The sequence below is a fragment of the Hibiscus syriacus genome, unplaced genomic scaffold, assembly GCF_006381635.1.
Source record: "Hibiscus syriacus cultivar Baekdansim isolate YM2019G1 unplaced genomic scaffold, ASM638163v2 tig00109997_pilon, whole genome shotgun sequence".
NCBI lineage: Eukaryota > Viridiplantae > Streptophyta > Magnoliopsida > Malvales > Malvaceae > Hibiscus > Hibiscus syriacus.
Window position 1 is genome coordinate 37561 of NW_024062555.1, and position 15021 is coordinate 52581.

The following is a 15021-nucleotide window of genomic DNA, read 5'->3' on the forward strand; positions in this document are numbered from 1 at the left end:
CATTTCTGGAGGACAGAAAAGGTTTCATAACGACGCTTTAATACGGATTACTCGCCATTAAAAGAATTTCTGGAGCAGGAATGGCCGAAAGAAATTAAGAAAGATATGTGGATTAATGCCTTTCGAAATCTGCAAAGCAATGACATTGTTTGGCGAGCCCCGTGGCAAATACAAAGGGAATTCTTTTACAAATGTGGAGATTACAACTGGATAATGCTGCTCGGATTATGGGGAGGAATTGGATATGCACCACTTCTGGTCATAAGACAGTATGAAGGTCGTCAATTTGTACCTGTCACTGCTGGATTACAGTCATCTGAGTTCGCATTCCATAGCAAAAATTATAAAAGAAGTATCATGGAAGCCGTTACAGCTTGGAAAACAACTTTTTGTATCCGAGCTAAAGCAGCAAAAGAAATGCTAACTCCTGATTATGAAGAATGGAGATCTGTCAGGAAAAACGAAAATATTCCTCTACCAGATCAAAATGAGGATATCTCTATGGAAGATCGCATTAAGGTGGTTCCGTCAGAGATTGAAATTTTGAGAGCTGAGTTTGAAGCAGAAAGAGAAGGCTGGTCAAAAGAATTAGAGCAAATGAGACAAGATAAAGCTATGTTGGGTGTGGACATTGACTTTCATTCATCACAATGTGCAATATTGAGGAAAAATAAAGAAAAAGTTGATGATGAATTCAGAGCATTACAGAAAAATTACCATGAGTTATATAAATCCCGGAAAGCATCAAGACCAAGCCAATCAACGGTACAGATGACTAGAGAGTTGAACATCGAGAAAAGACGAGTTGAAGATCTGAAAGGAAAGAATAGCCGTCTACTCAAAAGCCTTGATAAAGGAAAGCAAAAAATGGAAGATTTTGAGGTCGACAGAAGAGAGCGAATTATAAAACACAAGGCTGAACACCGCGAGATCATGAATGAAATGCAAAGAGAAAGGGATCGAGCCAAAGATTTAGAAGAGATGAAGAATGACATCTTTGATAAATTTGAAGGCGAGAAAAATATCATGTTCAAGGGATTTGAATCTGAAATGAACCAGTTGATTGCTGAACTTGAAGTCAGAGGCCAAAAGATGGAAGAATCCAATATTGAAAAAGAAAAATGGGAGCTAGAAAGAAAAAATTTCAACACTAGACTTGAGGTAGAGCAGGAGGTGGCTAGCAATTGGATACAAAGATGCAGAAACAAGGATATTCAAATCCAGAAGCTTAATCAAAGAACGCAAGAAGCACGAACAAAACTTGAAGAAGATCTGGATCAGTCTAGAAACAAAAACTCAGAGTTTAACGCTTACATTTTGCAACTTGAAGAATCATTATTTCAAGAAAAGGTTCGTCTAGGGCCTAATGATCTCAAAGAAAGTAATGAGGAAAATGCTTCACTGCGAAGACGCATTAGAGATCTTGAAAAAATTCTGCACAATTGTCAAGTCAAAATCACTGAATTAGAGCAGACTCTTGAAGAAACGAATGAACAGTGGCAAAAGTCAACTGAGTTCTATGTGGAAAGAAGTGAAGAAAGAAGCAACATGGTGTTCGAGGCCATGGTACAAATGAGCGAAGTTGCTAGATATGTTGGGGAACTAGCTGTTGAAGCCAAAATAATTGAGCATCATGTTGATCCAGTTTCTAAGTGCGGAAAGAAGGTTTCATGGTTAATGAAAGAAATTATAGAGCTTAATAGGAAAGCTATGCCTTATCTGTAGTTATGAACTATTATAAAGAAACTTTTGTATGCCGATGAAAGTTGTTCTATGACAGTTAACTTTTTGGGATCAATACCTTTTTGCATACATACATTTTGCATACATTCATCATTCATTTCATAATTTTCTTTATGAATAATTTTATTTATTAAGATAAAATTCATTAATTAAAATTTGAGAAAATAATAATATTAAAAGATTTTTCAATCGCAGTTATTCTGGCCAAAAGAGAAATACAACATCACTACGGTACTAGACAAGCTACTAAGAGAATTATGGAGGATAAAATACAGCGTATTGAGGAACAACATCATAAAGAACAAGAAGAAATGAGAATGAAGCTGGAAAAAATTGAAGCCAGTATTGCAAATTCACAAGACAATATGATGAAGAAAATAGTGGACATGTTTAAAAGGCAGGCTATTAGTGGAAAAATGCATGAAAATCCTGTATCTTTCGACCAAGAACCCATATATCCTCTAGGTTTTCCACCAGAACCAATTTATCACTCTGGTACTACACCTATACAAATCAATGCTCGTACATCTGCATTACAAGAAGCCAAACCACATGAAGATCAACAAGTGAATCCTGCATCTTCAAGCAAAAATCCGCTTATATCCGATGTGAAAATAGGGGATCTTAATACTGAGCATTTAATCCCAGATTTGAATGAGCTGAATGAGAAACAAAAAGTAAATGAAGAATTGACCAGACAGATCAAGAGCTTAGAAGAACGAATGAAATCCGTGGAAATAATTGAATCATTCTATGGGTTTGATGCTAGTGAGTTGAGTTTGGTTCCAGACCTAATCCTCCCCATCAAGTTCAAAGCTCCTGAATTTGATAAATATGACGGTACTACATGCCCTTCATCCCACATTACTATGTTTTGTCGAAGAATGGCAGGATATGTGAAGGACGAAAAATTGTTAATTCACTGCTTTCAGGATAGTTTGACAGGACCGGCTTTAAAATGGTATACTCAATTGACCAAAGCCAACATTAGATCCTGGAAAGATCTGGCTAAAGCATTCTTAGAGCAGTATCGCCACGTAACAGACATGGTTCCTGATAGATGGACTCTCCAAAATTTGGAGAAAAAGAATAATGAAACATTCAGACAGTATGCCCAGAGATGGCGTGAAACGACAGCCCAAGTTCAACCGCCTTTGTCAGAAAAAGAGGCCACAGTAATATTTGTTCATACCTTGAAGGCTCCTTATTTAAATCATCTAATGGGGAATGCAACCAGAAATTTTGCAGATTTGGTCATTTCTGGAGAACTCATTGAAAATGTCTTGAAAAGTGGCAAGATTGAATCAAATGATGGGTCTAGTTCCAAAAGACCTACGTACCGGAAAAAGGAGAATGAAGTCAACAATGCAAATTCTTACAGCAAAGATTCATCGAAAAGTGTTACAATAACCCAGCCAAGGGTTAAGAAAGAGGAAACAAACACTAATCGAGCAGATTCCAGAGGATCTCGAAAGGAAAATGAAAGGTTGTCTTTTACACCTTTACCAGTACCATATGCTGAGATCTATGATTCGCTGTTAAAAGCAGATGTCATACGGCCCTATCCTTTGGTTCCCATGCAACCACCATTCCCTCCTTGGTATGATACAAAGGCACACTGTGTTTGTCATGAAGGAATCACGGGTCATTCTATTGAAAACTGTTTGGCATTCAAAAGGGTGGTTCAAAATTTGATCAACACTGGGAAGTTGGAATTCAATACACCATCTGCATCAAATCATCCATTGCCAAATCATGGAGATAAAAACGTGAATGCAATTCAGGAAGAGAACAGAAAGAAAGCAAAAACTGACATTTCTGAAATTAAATCTCCGTTTGTTTGGGTATTCCAACAACTCTCTTTAGCCGGTATAATTCCACAACAATTCAGGCCAAAGCAGAATGAAGACAAGAATTATTGTGAATATCATCAGGAGAAAGGGCATAAAATTCAACTATGTCCTGAATTTAGGGATTTGGTGCAAAAATTGATGAACAACAGAGAAATAGAATTCTTTGAAGAAGAACCAGGGAAAAAAGAAAATGATGTTTGCTCATCAGAGGATTCTAAACCGAGTCGAAGAATAAATGATCCTGTGATCATTAATGTGAAATCATCTACGGTAATTCCTGCACCAATAAAGCCGAAAGTAGTTATCACCGCTCCTCTACCATTTCCATACAAAGATACCCGCAGGGTACCTTGGAATTATACTACCAATGTTTCAATGGTAGGAGGATCTGTTTCTCTAGAAAAAACAGAAGAGAAAATACCGAGTTTGGGTACAACATCGACGTCTGAAGCAGTGAGCGAAGTCGGTTTCTTTACGAGAAGTGGGAGATGTTACTCTCCCGAAACATCCAATGCTTCAGAACAAGTTAAAGCAAAAGGAAAAGCCATGGTAATACCTCAGAAGGTATTTGATGATGAATCCCCTCCAGCATTCAATGAGCCTGTGACAGAAAAACAAGCTCAAGAATTTTTGAAATTCTTGAAACATAGTGAGTATAGTGTGGTTGAACAACTACACAAACAACAAGCGAGAATTTCTATTCTTGATCTCTTGATGAATTCAGGAGCACATAGAAATGCTTTGATGAAAATCCTCAATCAAACATTTATCCCCGAAGATATATCCCTCAATAAACTTGACAGAATTGTGGGACATATAGCCGCTGACAATTACATAACGTTCACAGATGATGAAATACCGGAAGGCGGAATGGGATCAGTAAAAGCTTTGAACATCACGACACATTGTCATGGTCATGTGTTGCCAGGAGTATTGATTGACAATGGATCCGCTCTCAACTTGATGCCTCTAGTCACACTTCAAAGAATGCCTCTGGATCAATCACACATGAAGAGTTATCAGAATGTAGTACGAGCATTTGATGGTACTCAAAAAGAAGTGCTTGGGAAAATGGAAATACCGTTGTTAATTGGCCCAGTCGTGTACAATATTGACTTTGTGGTGATGGACATCCACCCCACATATAATTGTCTATTAGGGAGGCCATGGATTCATTCAGCAGGAGCCGTTCCTTCTTCATTACATCAGAAATTAAAATTTGTCGTTGATGGACAACTAATATGCGTAGGAGCTGAAGAAGAAATCATTGCATCGGTAACAAGTGATGTTCCATATATCGACACCAATGATGATGCTCTTGAATGCTCTTTCCGAGCTCTTAAATTTGTAAATGCAACCTTTATTGTAGAAGGAAGCAAAATTCCATATCCCAGATTGTCTGATTGCACCAAGATGACAGTAAAACAAACTTTAGGCATCGGAGCTAAAGCTGGGAAAGGTCTAGGAAAGAATCTTCAAGGGATTTCAGTTCCTATCAGTATAAAGATGAAAAAAGACCGTTTTGGGCTAGGGTTTAAGCCCAATCTTCAGCAAAAGAACAAAGAGATGAAAAGAAGATGTGAAGACAGAAAGGCAAAATTGAAAGGGGGAGAAATCCTTTGGAAACACATGTCTTTCCCACAATTAAAGACCACATTCAGATCAGGGGGAACAATTAATGTAGAACAACAGCTTGTTGAAGCCTTTAAAGAAGAAAAGTTGACGAAAGATCAAAACATAGTTGAAGAAGCTATGAATGGATTATTTATCAACATGATCATGAATGACAACAAAACTGGCAAATACTTGGATAGGATTCGACCATGTCTTCCTGGAGAAACACTCACCAATTGGACCACTGAAGATCTTCCTATAGTTTTTAATATTAACGCAGAGTAATATTCAGAACTAATCTTTATGTTTAGCTCAAAAATATGAAAACTTTTTGTTATCTTGTAAAAGAAATTATGTTAAATATAAGAAATTTTCTTTAAAATTTTCAGATGGCAATCATTCTTTACATTTTATTACATTTTTACATTTCATAAATTTACTATATTCTTTCGGAAATATGTCCGACTTAAATTTGCAGGTGTCACCGTGTTAATAGCATGTGTATTCCTAAATTTAATCCAGTGATAAATTTAGAGCATCCTATATGTCTGGAAGAAATCAATGGTTGTGAGGATGAACTGGAATGTGATATTCCTACTGAACTATTAAGATTGGTAGAAAAAGAAGACAAACAAATTCTACCCCACAAGGAAGAGGTTGAGACTGTGAATTTGGGAACAGATGAAGAAATGAAAGAGGTGAAAATTGGTACTACTCTGACAATCCAGATAAAACAAGAATTGATAAATCTCCTTCAAGAGTTCAAAGATATATTTGCCTGGTCTTATCAAGATATGCCTGGTTTGAGCACAGATATAGTGATACACAAGCTTCCAATCAATCCAGAATATAAACCAGTCCAACAAAAGCTCAGACGAATGAGGCCAGAAATGTTGTTGCAAATCAAAGAAGAAGTGATGAAACAAATCAATGCAGGTTTCCTACAGGCATCTAAATACCCAGAATGGGTAGCCAACATTGTTCCCGTACCAAAGAAAAATGGGAAAGTTCGAATGTGTGTGGATTACAGAGATCTCAACAAAGCTAGTCCGAAAGATAGCTTTCCCTTACCCCACATAGACACATTGGTGGACAATACTGCAGGGCACGCATGGTTTTCATTTATGGATGGCTTTTCAGGATATAATCAGATAAAAATGAATCCTGAAGACATGGAAAAAACAACATTTGTAACCATGTGGGGCACATTCTGTTATAAAGTGATGCCATTTGGATTGAAAATGCAGGGGCAACATATCAAAGAGCCATGGTAACTTTGTTTCATGACATGATGCACAAAGAGATTGAAGTATATGTAGATGACATGATTGCCAAGTCCAGGACTGAAGAAAAACATATTCAAAATTTGAGAAAGCTTTTCCAGAGATTGAGGAAGTATCAATTAAAGCTCAACCCCGCTAAATGTACTTTTGGGGTAACTTCCGGAAAACTTTTGGGATTTGTGGTCAGTAAAAAAGGAATCGAGATTGATCCAGATAAAGTAAAAGCAATTCAAGATCTTCCACCACCCAATACAAAAAAAGAAGTTCGAGGCTTTTTGGGAAGATTAAATTATATATCTCGGTTCATTTCTCAATTAACTGACAAATGTGATCCAGTGTTCAAATTACTTCGAAAGAACAATCCTGAAGTCTGGAATGAAGAATGTCAAGAAACTTTGGATATTATTAAGAAATATTTATCCAATGCCCCCATTTTAGTATCACCAATGCCTGATAGACCATTAATTCTCTACTTGACGGTCTTCGAAAATTCGATGGGATGTGTACTAGGACAGCATGATGAATCTGGAAGAAAAGAAAAAGCTATTTATTATCTGAGCAAGAAATTTACTGATTGTGAAGTTCGATATCCACCAATACAAAAATTATGTTGTGCTTTGGTGTGGACTACTCGAAGACTCAGACAATATATGTTATACCATACTACTTGGTTGATATCAAAACTTGATCCTTTGAAATTCTTAATGGAATCACCAGCTTTGACAGGCAGAATGGCTAGATGGCAGATGTTATTATCTGAGTTTGATATTGTATATGTCAACCAAAAAGCAATAAAAGGAAGTGTCATAGCTGATTTTCTGGCCAGTCGTGTATCAAATGATTATCAGCCTTTGAACTTCAATTTTCCCGATGAAGATTTATTGTGCATATCCATGAATGAAGAAGTCAGAACAAATGATGAATTTGCATGTTGGAAGCTTTACTTTGACGGAGCATCTAATGCTTTGGGACGAGGAATCGGGGCAGTATTAATTTCTCCAGAAAATATTTATTATCCCTTTACAAGCAGACTGGAGTTCTTTTGCACCAATAACATGGCGGAATACGAAGCTTGTGTCATGGGATTGAAAGCAGCTATAGAAAGAAAAATCAAATGTCTCAAGATATATGGAGATTCATCTTTGGTGGTGTATCAATTGCGAGGAGAATGGGAAACAAAAGATCCCAAATTGTTGGAATATCGAAATTTTACCCTCGAATTAGTGAAAGAATTTGAGAGAGTTACCTTCAATTATCTCCCTCGAGAAGAAAATCAAATGGCAGATGCTTTGGCTACATTAGCTGCTATGTTTCAGGCAACTAAGAAAGTTGATATGATGCCAATCAAAATGCAAGTATATGAAATTCCTGCACATTGTTATAGTGTGGAAGAAGAGGTAGATGGTAAACCATGGTATCATGATATCCTGCAATATATCAAAAATCAAAGTTATCCACCAAATGCATCGGAAATTGATAAAAGAACCTTGAGAAGAATGGCTGCTGGATATTTTCTTGATGGAGAGATTATATATAGAAGAAGCAATGATCAAATGCTATTGAGATGTTTAAATACCAGCGAAGCTCGAAACGTCATTAAAGAAGTACACAGTGGAATATGTGGAACACATGCAAATGGTCTTTCCATGGCCAGAAAAATAATGAGATATGGATACTATTGGGCTACTATGTACACAGATTGCATTGATTATGCAAAGAAATGTCATAAATGCCAGATATATGCAGACAAGATTCATGTACCCCCATCTCCTTTACATGTAATGACAGCACCCTGGCCATTTTCTATGTGGGGAATAGATGTCATTGGTGCAATCACACCAAAAGCATCGAATGGACATTGTTTCATCCTTGTGGCAATTGATTATTTTACCAAATGGGTTGAAGCTGCTTCATATACCAATATTAAGAGGTCCACAGTCTGCAAGTTCATAAAGAAAGAGATAGTTTGCCGATATGGCCTACCAGAGAGGATCATTACAGACAATGCTCTGAACCTGAACAACAAAATGATGACCGAACTTTGTGCACAATTTAAGATCAAACATGCAAATTCAGTGGCATATCGTCCAAAGATGAATGGGGCAGTTGAAGCAGCAAATAAGAACATCAAGAGAATCATTACAAAGACCACTGAAACTTACAAAGATTGGCACGAAAAGTTATATTTTGCTCTATATGCATACCGAACTACTGTTCGAACATCTACTGGGGCAACGCCTTTTTCTTTAGTCTACGGGATGGAAGCAGTCTTACCAATTGAAGTTGAGATTCCATCGCTTCGAATATTGAGAGAAATAAAATTGGATGAATCTGAATGGATCCAAGCTAGATTTGATCAATTGAACCTTATTGAAGAGAAAAGATTGAAAGCTATTTGCCATGGACAGATGTATCAAAAACGGATGATGAAGTCTCATGACAAAAAAGTACATCCAAGAGAATTCCAAGAGGGTGATCTAGTACTAAAAAAGATCTTGCCTATACATAAAGATTTCCGTGGGAAATGGATGCCTAATTGGGAAGGGCCATACGTTGTAAAAAAGACATTTTCCGGAGGAGCATTGATCTTGGCAGAAATGGATGGAAAAATTCTGAGAAATCCAATAAACTCGGATTCTGTCAAGAAATATTATGCTTGAAGAGAAAAGAGAAAAAAAAAGAAAAAAAAGAAAAAGAAAAAAAAAGAAAAAGGGGGGTCAAGGTGAAAACCCGCAAAGGGCATCTTGTAACCAAAGGAAGGATTTGAGTTGAAAACCGGAAAAGGCAGCTCAAATGCAGGTTGATATTAGGCATCTGGCAATTGAACCCTCTTAAGATTTTGACAGTTTGGAAGAAACTTCATATCTACAAGCATTTTGACAACGTTTGAGATCTTCCAGAGAAAAGCTTATATCATTTCTCTAAATTGTGTCAACTTGATTAATGTAGAAATACTTATGCTTATAATTTGTTGAGACATTTGAATTTTTATCATTCTTATGCTTGCCATAACTTTGAATACAATTCTATTTATTTCAAGTTCAATTTATTTGAGATTCAATTTATTTTTGAAAATTCAATTTATTCTTTTCTATGAATTAATATAATTTTGAAATAAGTTAAAGATTTCTGAATATCACTTTATGTTAATACTTTTAAATACATGGAATACGAAATAAGCAAATCATCATCATCTTAAAGCCATGAACATTAAGATTGTTACACGGGATGCTACCGACAACAAGGTTGAATTTGACAAATCTACTCATCAATTGCTCTAACCGATCACCATTCAGTTCTTGCACATCTGTTTTTAAAGATATACTAAGACAGTATAAGGCAATCTTTGCAGCACTGATTCCAGCAAAAAGAAACAAGTCATTGATACCACCATGAAACATGTCTCTATACAGATTATTGTGCATGGTTTTTAGAGAAACCTAGAAGCATTTCTACCTCATCAGGTTCAAGTGGAGCAACTTTATTTCTTCCAACCCATACTAGATTCCATTTTCAGCACTCATCAAGAACATACTTCTGAATACTCAAAGGTGGCTCATTGCCATAAGTTTCAAGAGCCTTACAGATCCTTTCTGTCAATTTGGCACTTCCTGTACATGTTTATAAACAGTTCAACTTTGTTTTTGGATCACATGAAAGCCATCATTTCTTTGTCAATGAAAAAGCATCAGCACATGGAGGAAGCAGAATAAGAGAAAATCTGTTCTCAATTGGAAGAATTATGAATATAGCCATTGTCAGTGTAGTAGTATGAAAATGTTTCAAATCTACAAATTATGGCTTTACATTTAATAAGTACTGTGATATCCCAGTCCAAACCTTAATTGGAATAAGTGCAATATACTCATAGCATCTTCTGGAAGTGTTCTTTGAGTTATCTGATCTAGTTGGACAGAATCAATCATTGAATTTAGAAGATGAATTTGTTAATAGCATCTTCTGGAAGTGTTCTTTGAGTTATCTGATCTGGTTGGACAGAATCAATCATTGAATTTAGAAGATGAATTTGTTAATAGCATCTTCTGGAAGTGTTCTTTGAGTTATCTGATCTGGTTGGACAGAATCAATCATTGAATTTGGAAGATGAATTTGCCAATAGCATCTTCTGGAAGTGTTCTTTGAGTTATCTGATCTGGTTGGACAGAATCAATCACTGAATTTAGAAGATGAATTTGTTAATAGCATCTTCTGGAAGTGTTCTTTGAGTTATCTGATCTGGTTGGACAGAATCAATCATTGAATTTGGAATATGAATTTGCCAATAACATCTTCTGGAAGTGTTCTTTGAGTTATCTGATCTGGTTGGACAGAATCAATCATTGAATTTGGAAGATGAATTTGCCAATAGCATCTTCTGGAAGTGTTCTTTGAGTTATCTGATTTGGTTTGGTAGGAACTACAGAACCAATCATTGTAATTGAAAGATGAACTGCATGATTGTCTTCATTAAGAAGCTTCTTTTCAAGCTTCCTCTGTTTCTTCCTTTTCAAAAATCATAGCCCAAGTTTCGCCTTTGCTTGTAAATGGGATCATTGCATAATGACTTCCTATCTTTTACCAGAAGAAGTGCATCAGCAGCCTTAGTCATTTGAGCAGCACATATAAAATTTGCCATTTCTGCAATTGATGAATCTGGACCACATTTCTCCAGGGCTATTGAAGTTTCAGCCCTTGAGAATCCCATTTTTGTCAAGTATAACAGTTATTCCTCCTCATCAGAATCAAAATTCAAGATTTTTCGGTATTAAAAGAACTATCGATATCTGTGAAATCATCTTGAAAGGTCATTTCATAATCAGATGAGTTGTTATCAGAATCAACATGTTGCTTGAATGCAAGCTTTTCAAGAGCCTATACTATTGAGTTTTATTCTCAAGAGATTTTGTGACATTATATCTACATTTTTCAAAGATGATAGATTCTCTCATTTGAAGAAGAAAAATCTATTGGGTTTTTATAATTGAAGAAATACTCAATTCACCAATCTGAAATCAAATAACTCAACATTCATGCATCATATTTTAGGTGTTTACAAAAATAGGTGCATTTTCATTCATTTTCATCTATGTTGAATTTTTAACAGGAATTTCAAAGATTTTAGCAAAGATTCCAATCCATCACTTGATGGATCAGCTTTTCCAGTTCGAGTTCATAATGAGAAGAACTCATCTGAAGAAGGAAGAAGAAATTCACAATGAGAAGAATTTGTTCAACCTTTTGCTCAAATCCATCACTTGATGGATCAGCTTTTCCAGTTCGAGTTCATAAAGAGAAGAACTCATCTGAAGAAGGAAGAAGAAATTCACAATGAGAAGAATTTGTTCAACCTTTTGCTCAAATCCATCACTTGATGGATCAGCTTTTCCAGTTCGAGTTCATAATGAGAAGAACTCATCTGAAGAAGGAATAAGAAGTTCATAATGAGAAGAACTTGTTCAACTTTTTTTTCATCATTTAATGGATCAACATTGCCAGGTAGAGTTCATAATGAGAAGAACTCGTCATCTAAAGAAGGAAGAAGAAATTCACAATGAGAAGAATTTGTTCAACCTTTTGCTCAAATCCATCACTTGATGGAGCAGCTTTTCCAGATAAGTTCATAATGAGAAGAACTCATCTAAAGAAGGAAGAAAAAGTTCATAATAAGAAGAACTTGTTCAACTTTTTGCATAATTCTATCACAGAAGGAGATAGATTAGCATCAGCCTTTCTGGAGAAAATTCATAATGAGAAGAACTCATCAAAAGCTTATTCAACCTTTTGAATGACTCTATCACAGAAAGAAAGAGGTCAGCATCATCCCCAGCAGAAAGTTCATAATGAGAAGAACTCATCTGAAGAAAGAGAAGAATTTATTCAATATCTCCATTATGATCAAGTGAAGCCAAATGGATAAAAAATTTTATTATCTTTTCATCTTTGCCCTATTCTTGTTAACACAAGAATGAGCAAAGAGGGGCAGCTGAAGATACTAATTTTTTACCCATATTATTATTATTATTATTATTATTATTATTATTATTATCATTATTATTATTATTAAATATATATTAAATACATATATAAATAAAATTACAAGCCCAAATGCCGGCCCAAACCAAACTGAAACCCTAAACCATTTAGGGTTTCAGTTAGGGTTATCTAACCCTAGCCGCCTCTGCTGCCGCCGCTCCAAAAGATCTCAGCAGCCGCCTCTGTCGACGCCTCCCAAGCCAGATGGTTCAACCAGATGCTGCCGACACTACAGTACCACGCCCCTCGTCGATGAAGCCTCCAGAGGACCCAGCTGCCCTCCACACGTCAATGATCAAGGGTGAGTCACCACAAGTTCGGTGACTCACCGAAACTCACTCTTCGGACCGGTCCGATGACCACACCGGTGGTGGCTATAAAAGCCACCACCCGAACCTGCAAAAAAAGGAGAGACGGAGACAGAAACAAGAACACAGAGAGAGATACAGAGAAACAAGATACAAAAAAATATATATATACCAACGATCTCAACAACCACTCAGCAAAGAGACAGAAAAGAAAGAAAAGGAAAAGAAAGAAGAGAAACTTACTGTCATCGGAGGACCCCAACCGTCGCCGGATACAACAAAAACCGAAGGTACTTTTGTAGATTTGCTCCGATTAGGAGCTTTTTAAGGAAAAAGAGCACCGGAAACGTCCTTAGGACGTTCCGATCTATTTAACGGTAAAAAAATAAAATTTTCCGGCCACCGGATGCGGTGGCCGGCGATGACAGTCACGGCGGCACACGGTTGCCGTCCGGTGACCGGCTTCCCTCCGATGAGGGAAGCTAGAGAGAGAACAGAGAAAAGGAAATGAGAAGCTGGCCCGTAGGGCCAGCCGGTTTAGGTTATAAATACCCTCTCCCGAACGACGTCGTTTTGGGGAGGGTATTTCTGTAATTTCACAAAGGGTAAACCCCGTCCGAAGCCATTCCAATTTGTAATTTTTACATTCTAGTCACTAAATTGATTTTATAATATTTTAATTCAGATCTTTAATTTTAATTTCTTTTATTTTAGTCCTTTATATTAAAATAATATATTTAGGATAAATAACAGATTTAATCCCTTAATTTTAATAAATAATATTTTAATCCTTAGTTTATATTTTTAATTTATTTTATTCTAATATCCGAATTTTAGATAATTTTATTTTAGTCACTAAATAAATAAAATAAAGAAATAGCATGTTTAATCCTTATAATTTTGATTAATTATGAATTAGATTTTTAATTTTATTTTTACTGTAATTTAGTCATTTATTTTATATGTTTTCATTTATTTTACTGTTTTTAAAATATATTGTTTTAGTGGTATTTTTATTTATATTTTTAAATATTTTTATGTATTCATAAATATATATATAATAAGTAGTAATTTTTAAATATTTATTTTTAATATAGAAGAAAAGGACAGTCTTAATACAACTGGATGTCCTATTCTGATATTTTAAAATTAAAAATTAAACAATATTATTTAAATTAATATTTATCAATATCAAAGAAAAGAGCTGTCTTAAGGTACCTAGAAGTTCTTTTCTGATATTTTTAAATAAATAAATATTTTTTATATATAATTTTGAAATAATAGGATTATAAATTAAATATATTTTTGAATTTTTAAATTTTAATAATAGAGACAATTTATAATTAAAAAGTACCAATTTTGGGCGTTGTAGGGGTGCTAATCCTTCCCTAAACGTAACCGACCACGAATCCTTTTTATTATTAAAAAGAACGAATTTTTGGTTATAAAACGCAGATCAGTTCATTTTTTTTAATTGATGTTTTCTTAAAACTCTTTTAAAAAAATAATTTTTAGGTATTCGATCTACCTGATCCAAAAGGTCGATGGCGACTCCCAAATTATTTTAAGAAAAAATATATTTATTCACATCAATTTCCCTGCCAAGTATAATATTTCGTGCCCGGACGAAAACGGGTTACGACACTGCCATCCAAAGGAACTAAGGGCCCACGGTTGATCAGGTAAGTTGCAGTGTTGATAGCTTCAGCCCATAGCAATTTGGGCAAGTATGCGTGTATCCTCATGCTTTTGGCACGTTCATTCAGAGTTCTGTTCATGCGCTCTGCTACGCCATTCTGCTGCGGTGTCATGGGAACTGTTCTCTCCATCTTGATTCCATTGTTTGCGCAAAATTCTCTAAATCTACTATTTCTGTACTCTCCTCCATTATCATACCTCAACCGCTTGACTTTTAAACCAGTCTCTTTTTCCACCATTGCCTTCTATTTTCTGAAGGTATCAAAGACTTCTGATTTCTTCTTCAAAAAATAAACCCACACCTTCCTTGTTGAATCATCGAATAAGGTGACATAATATAGTGAGCCTGCAAGGGATGGAACTGGAGATGGTCCCCATACATCAGTATGAACCAACTCTAAATTTTTTGCCTTGGGTGTCTTGCCAATTTTTGCAAAACTGACTTTCTTTTGTTTGCCAAAGATGCAATCCTCGTATAGTCCGACATCT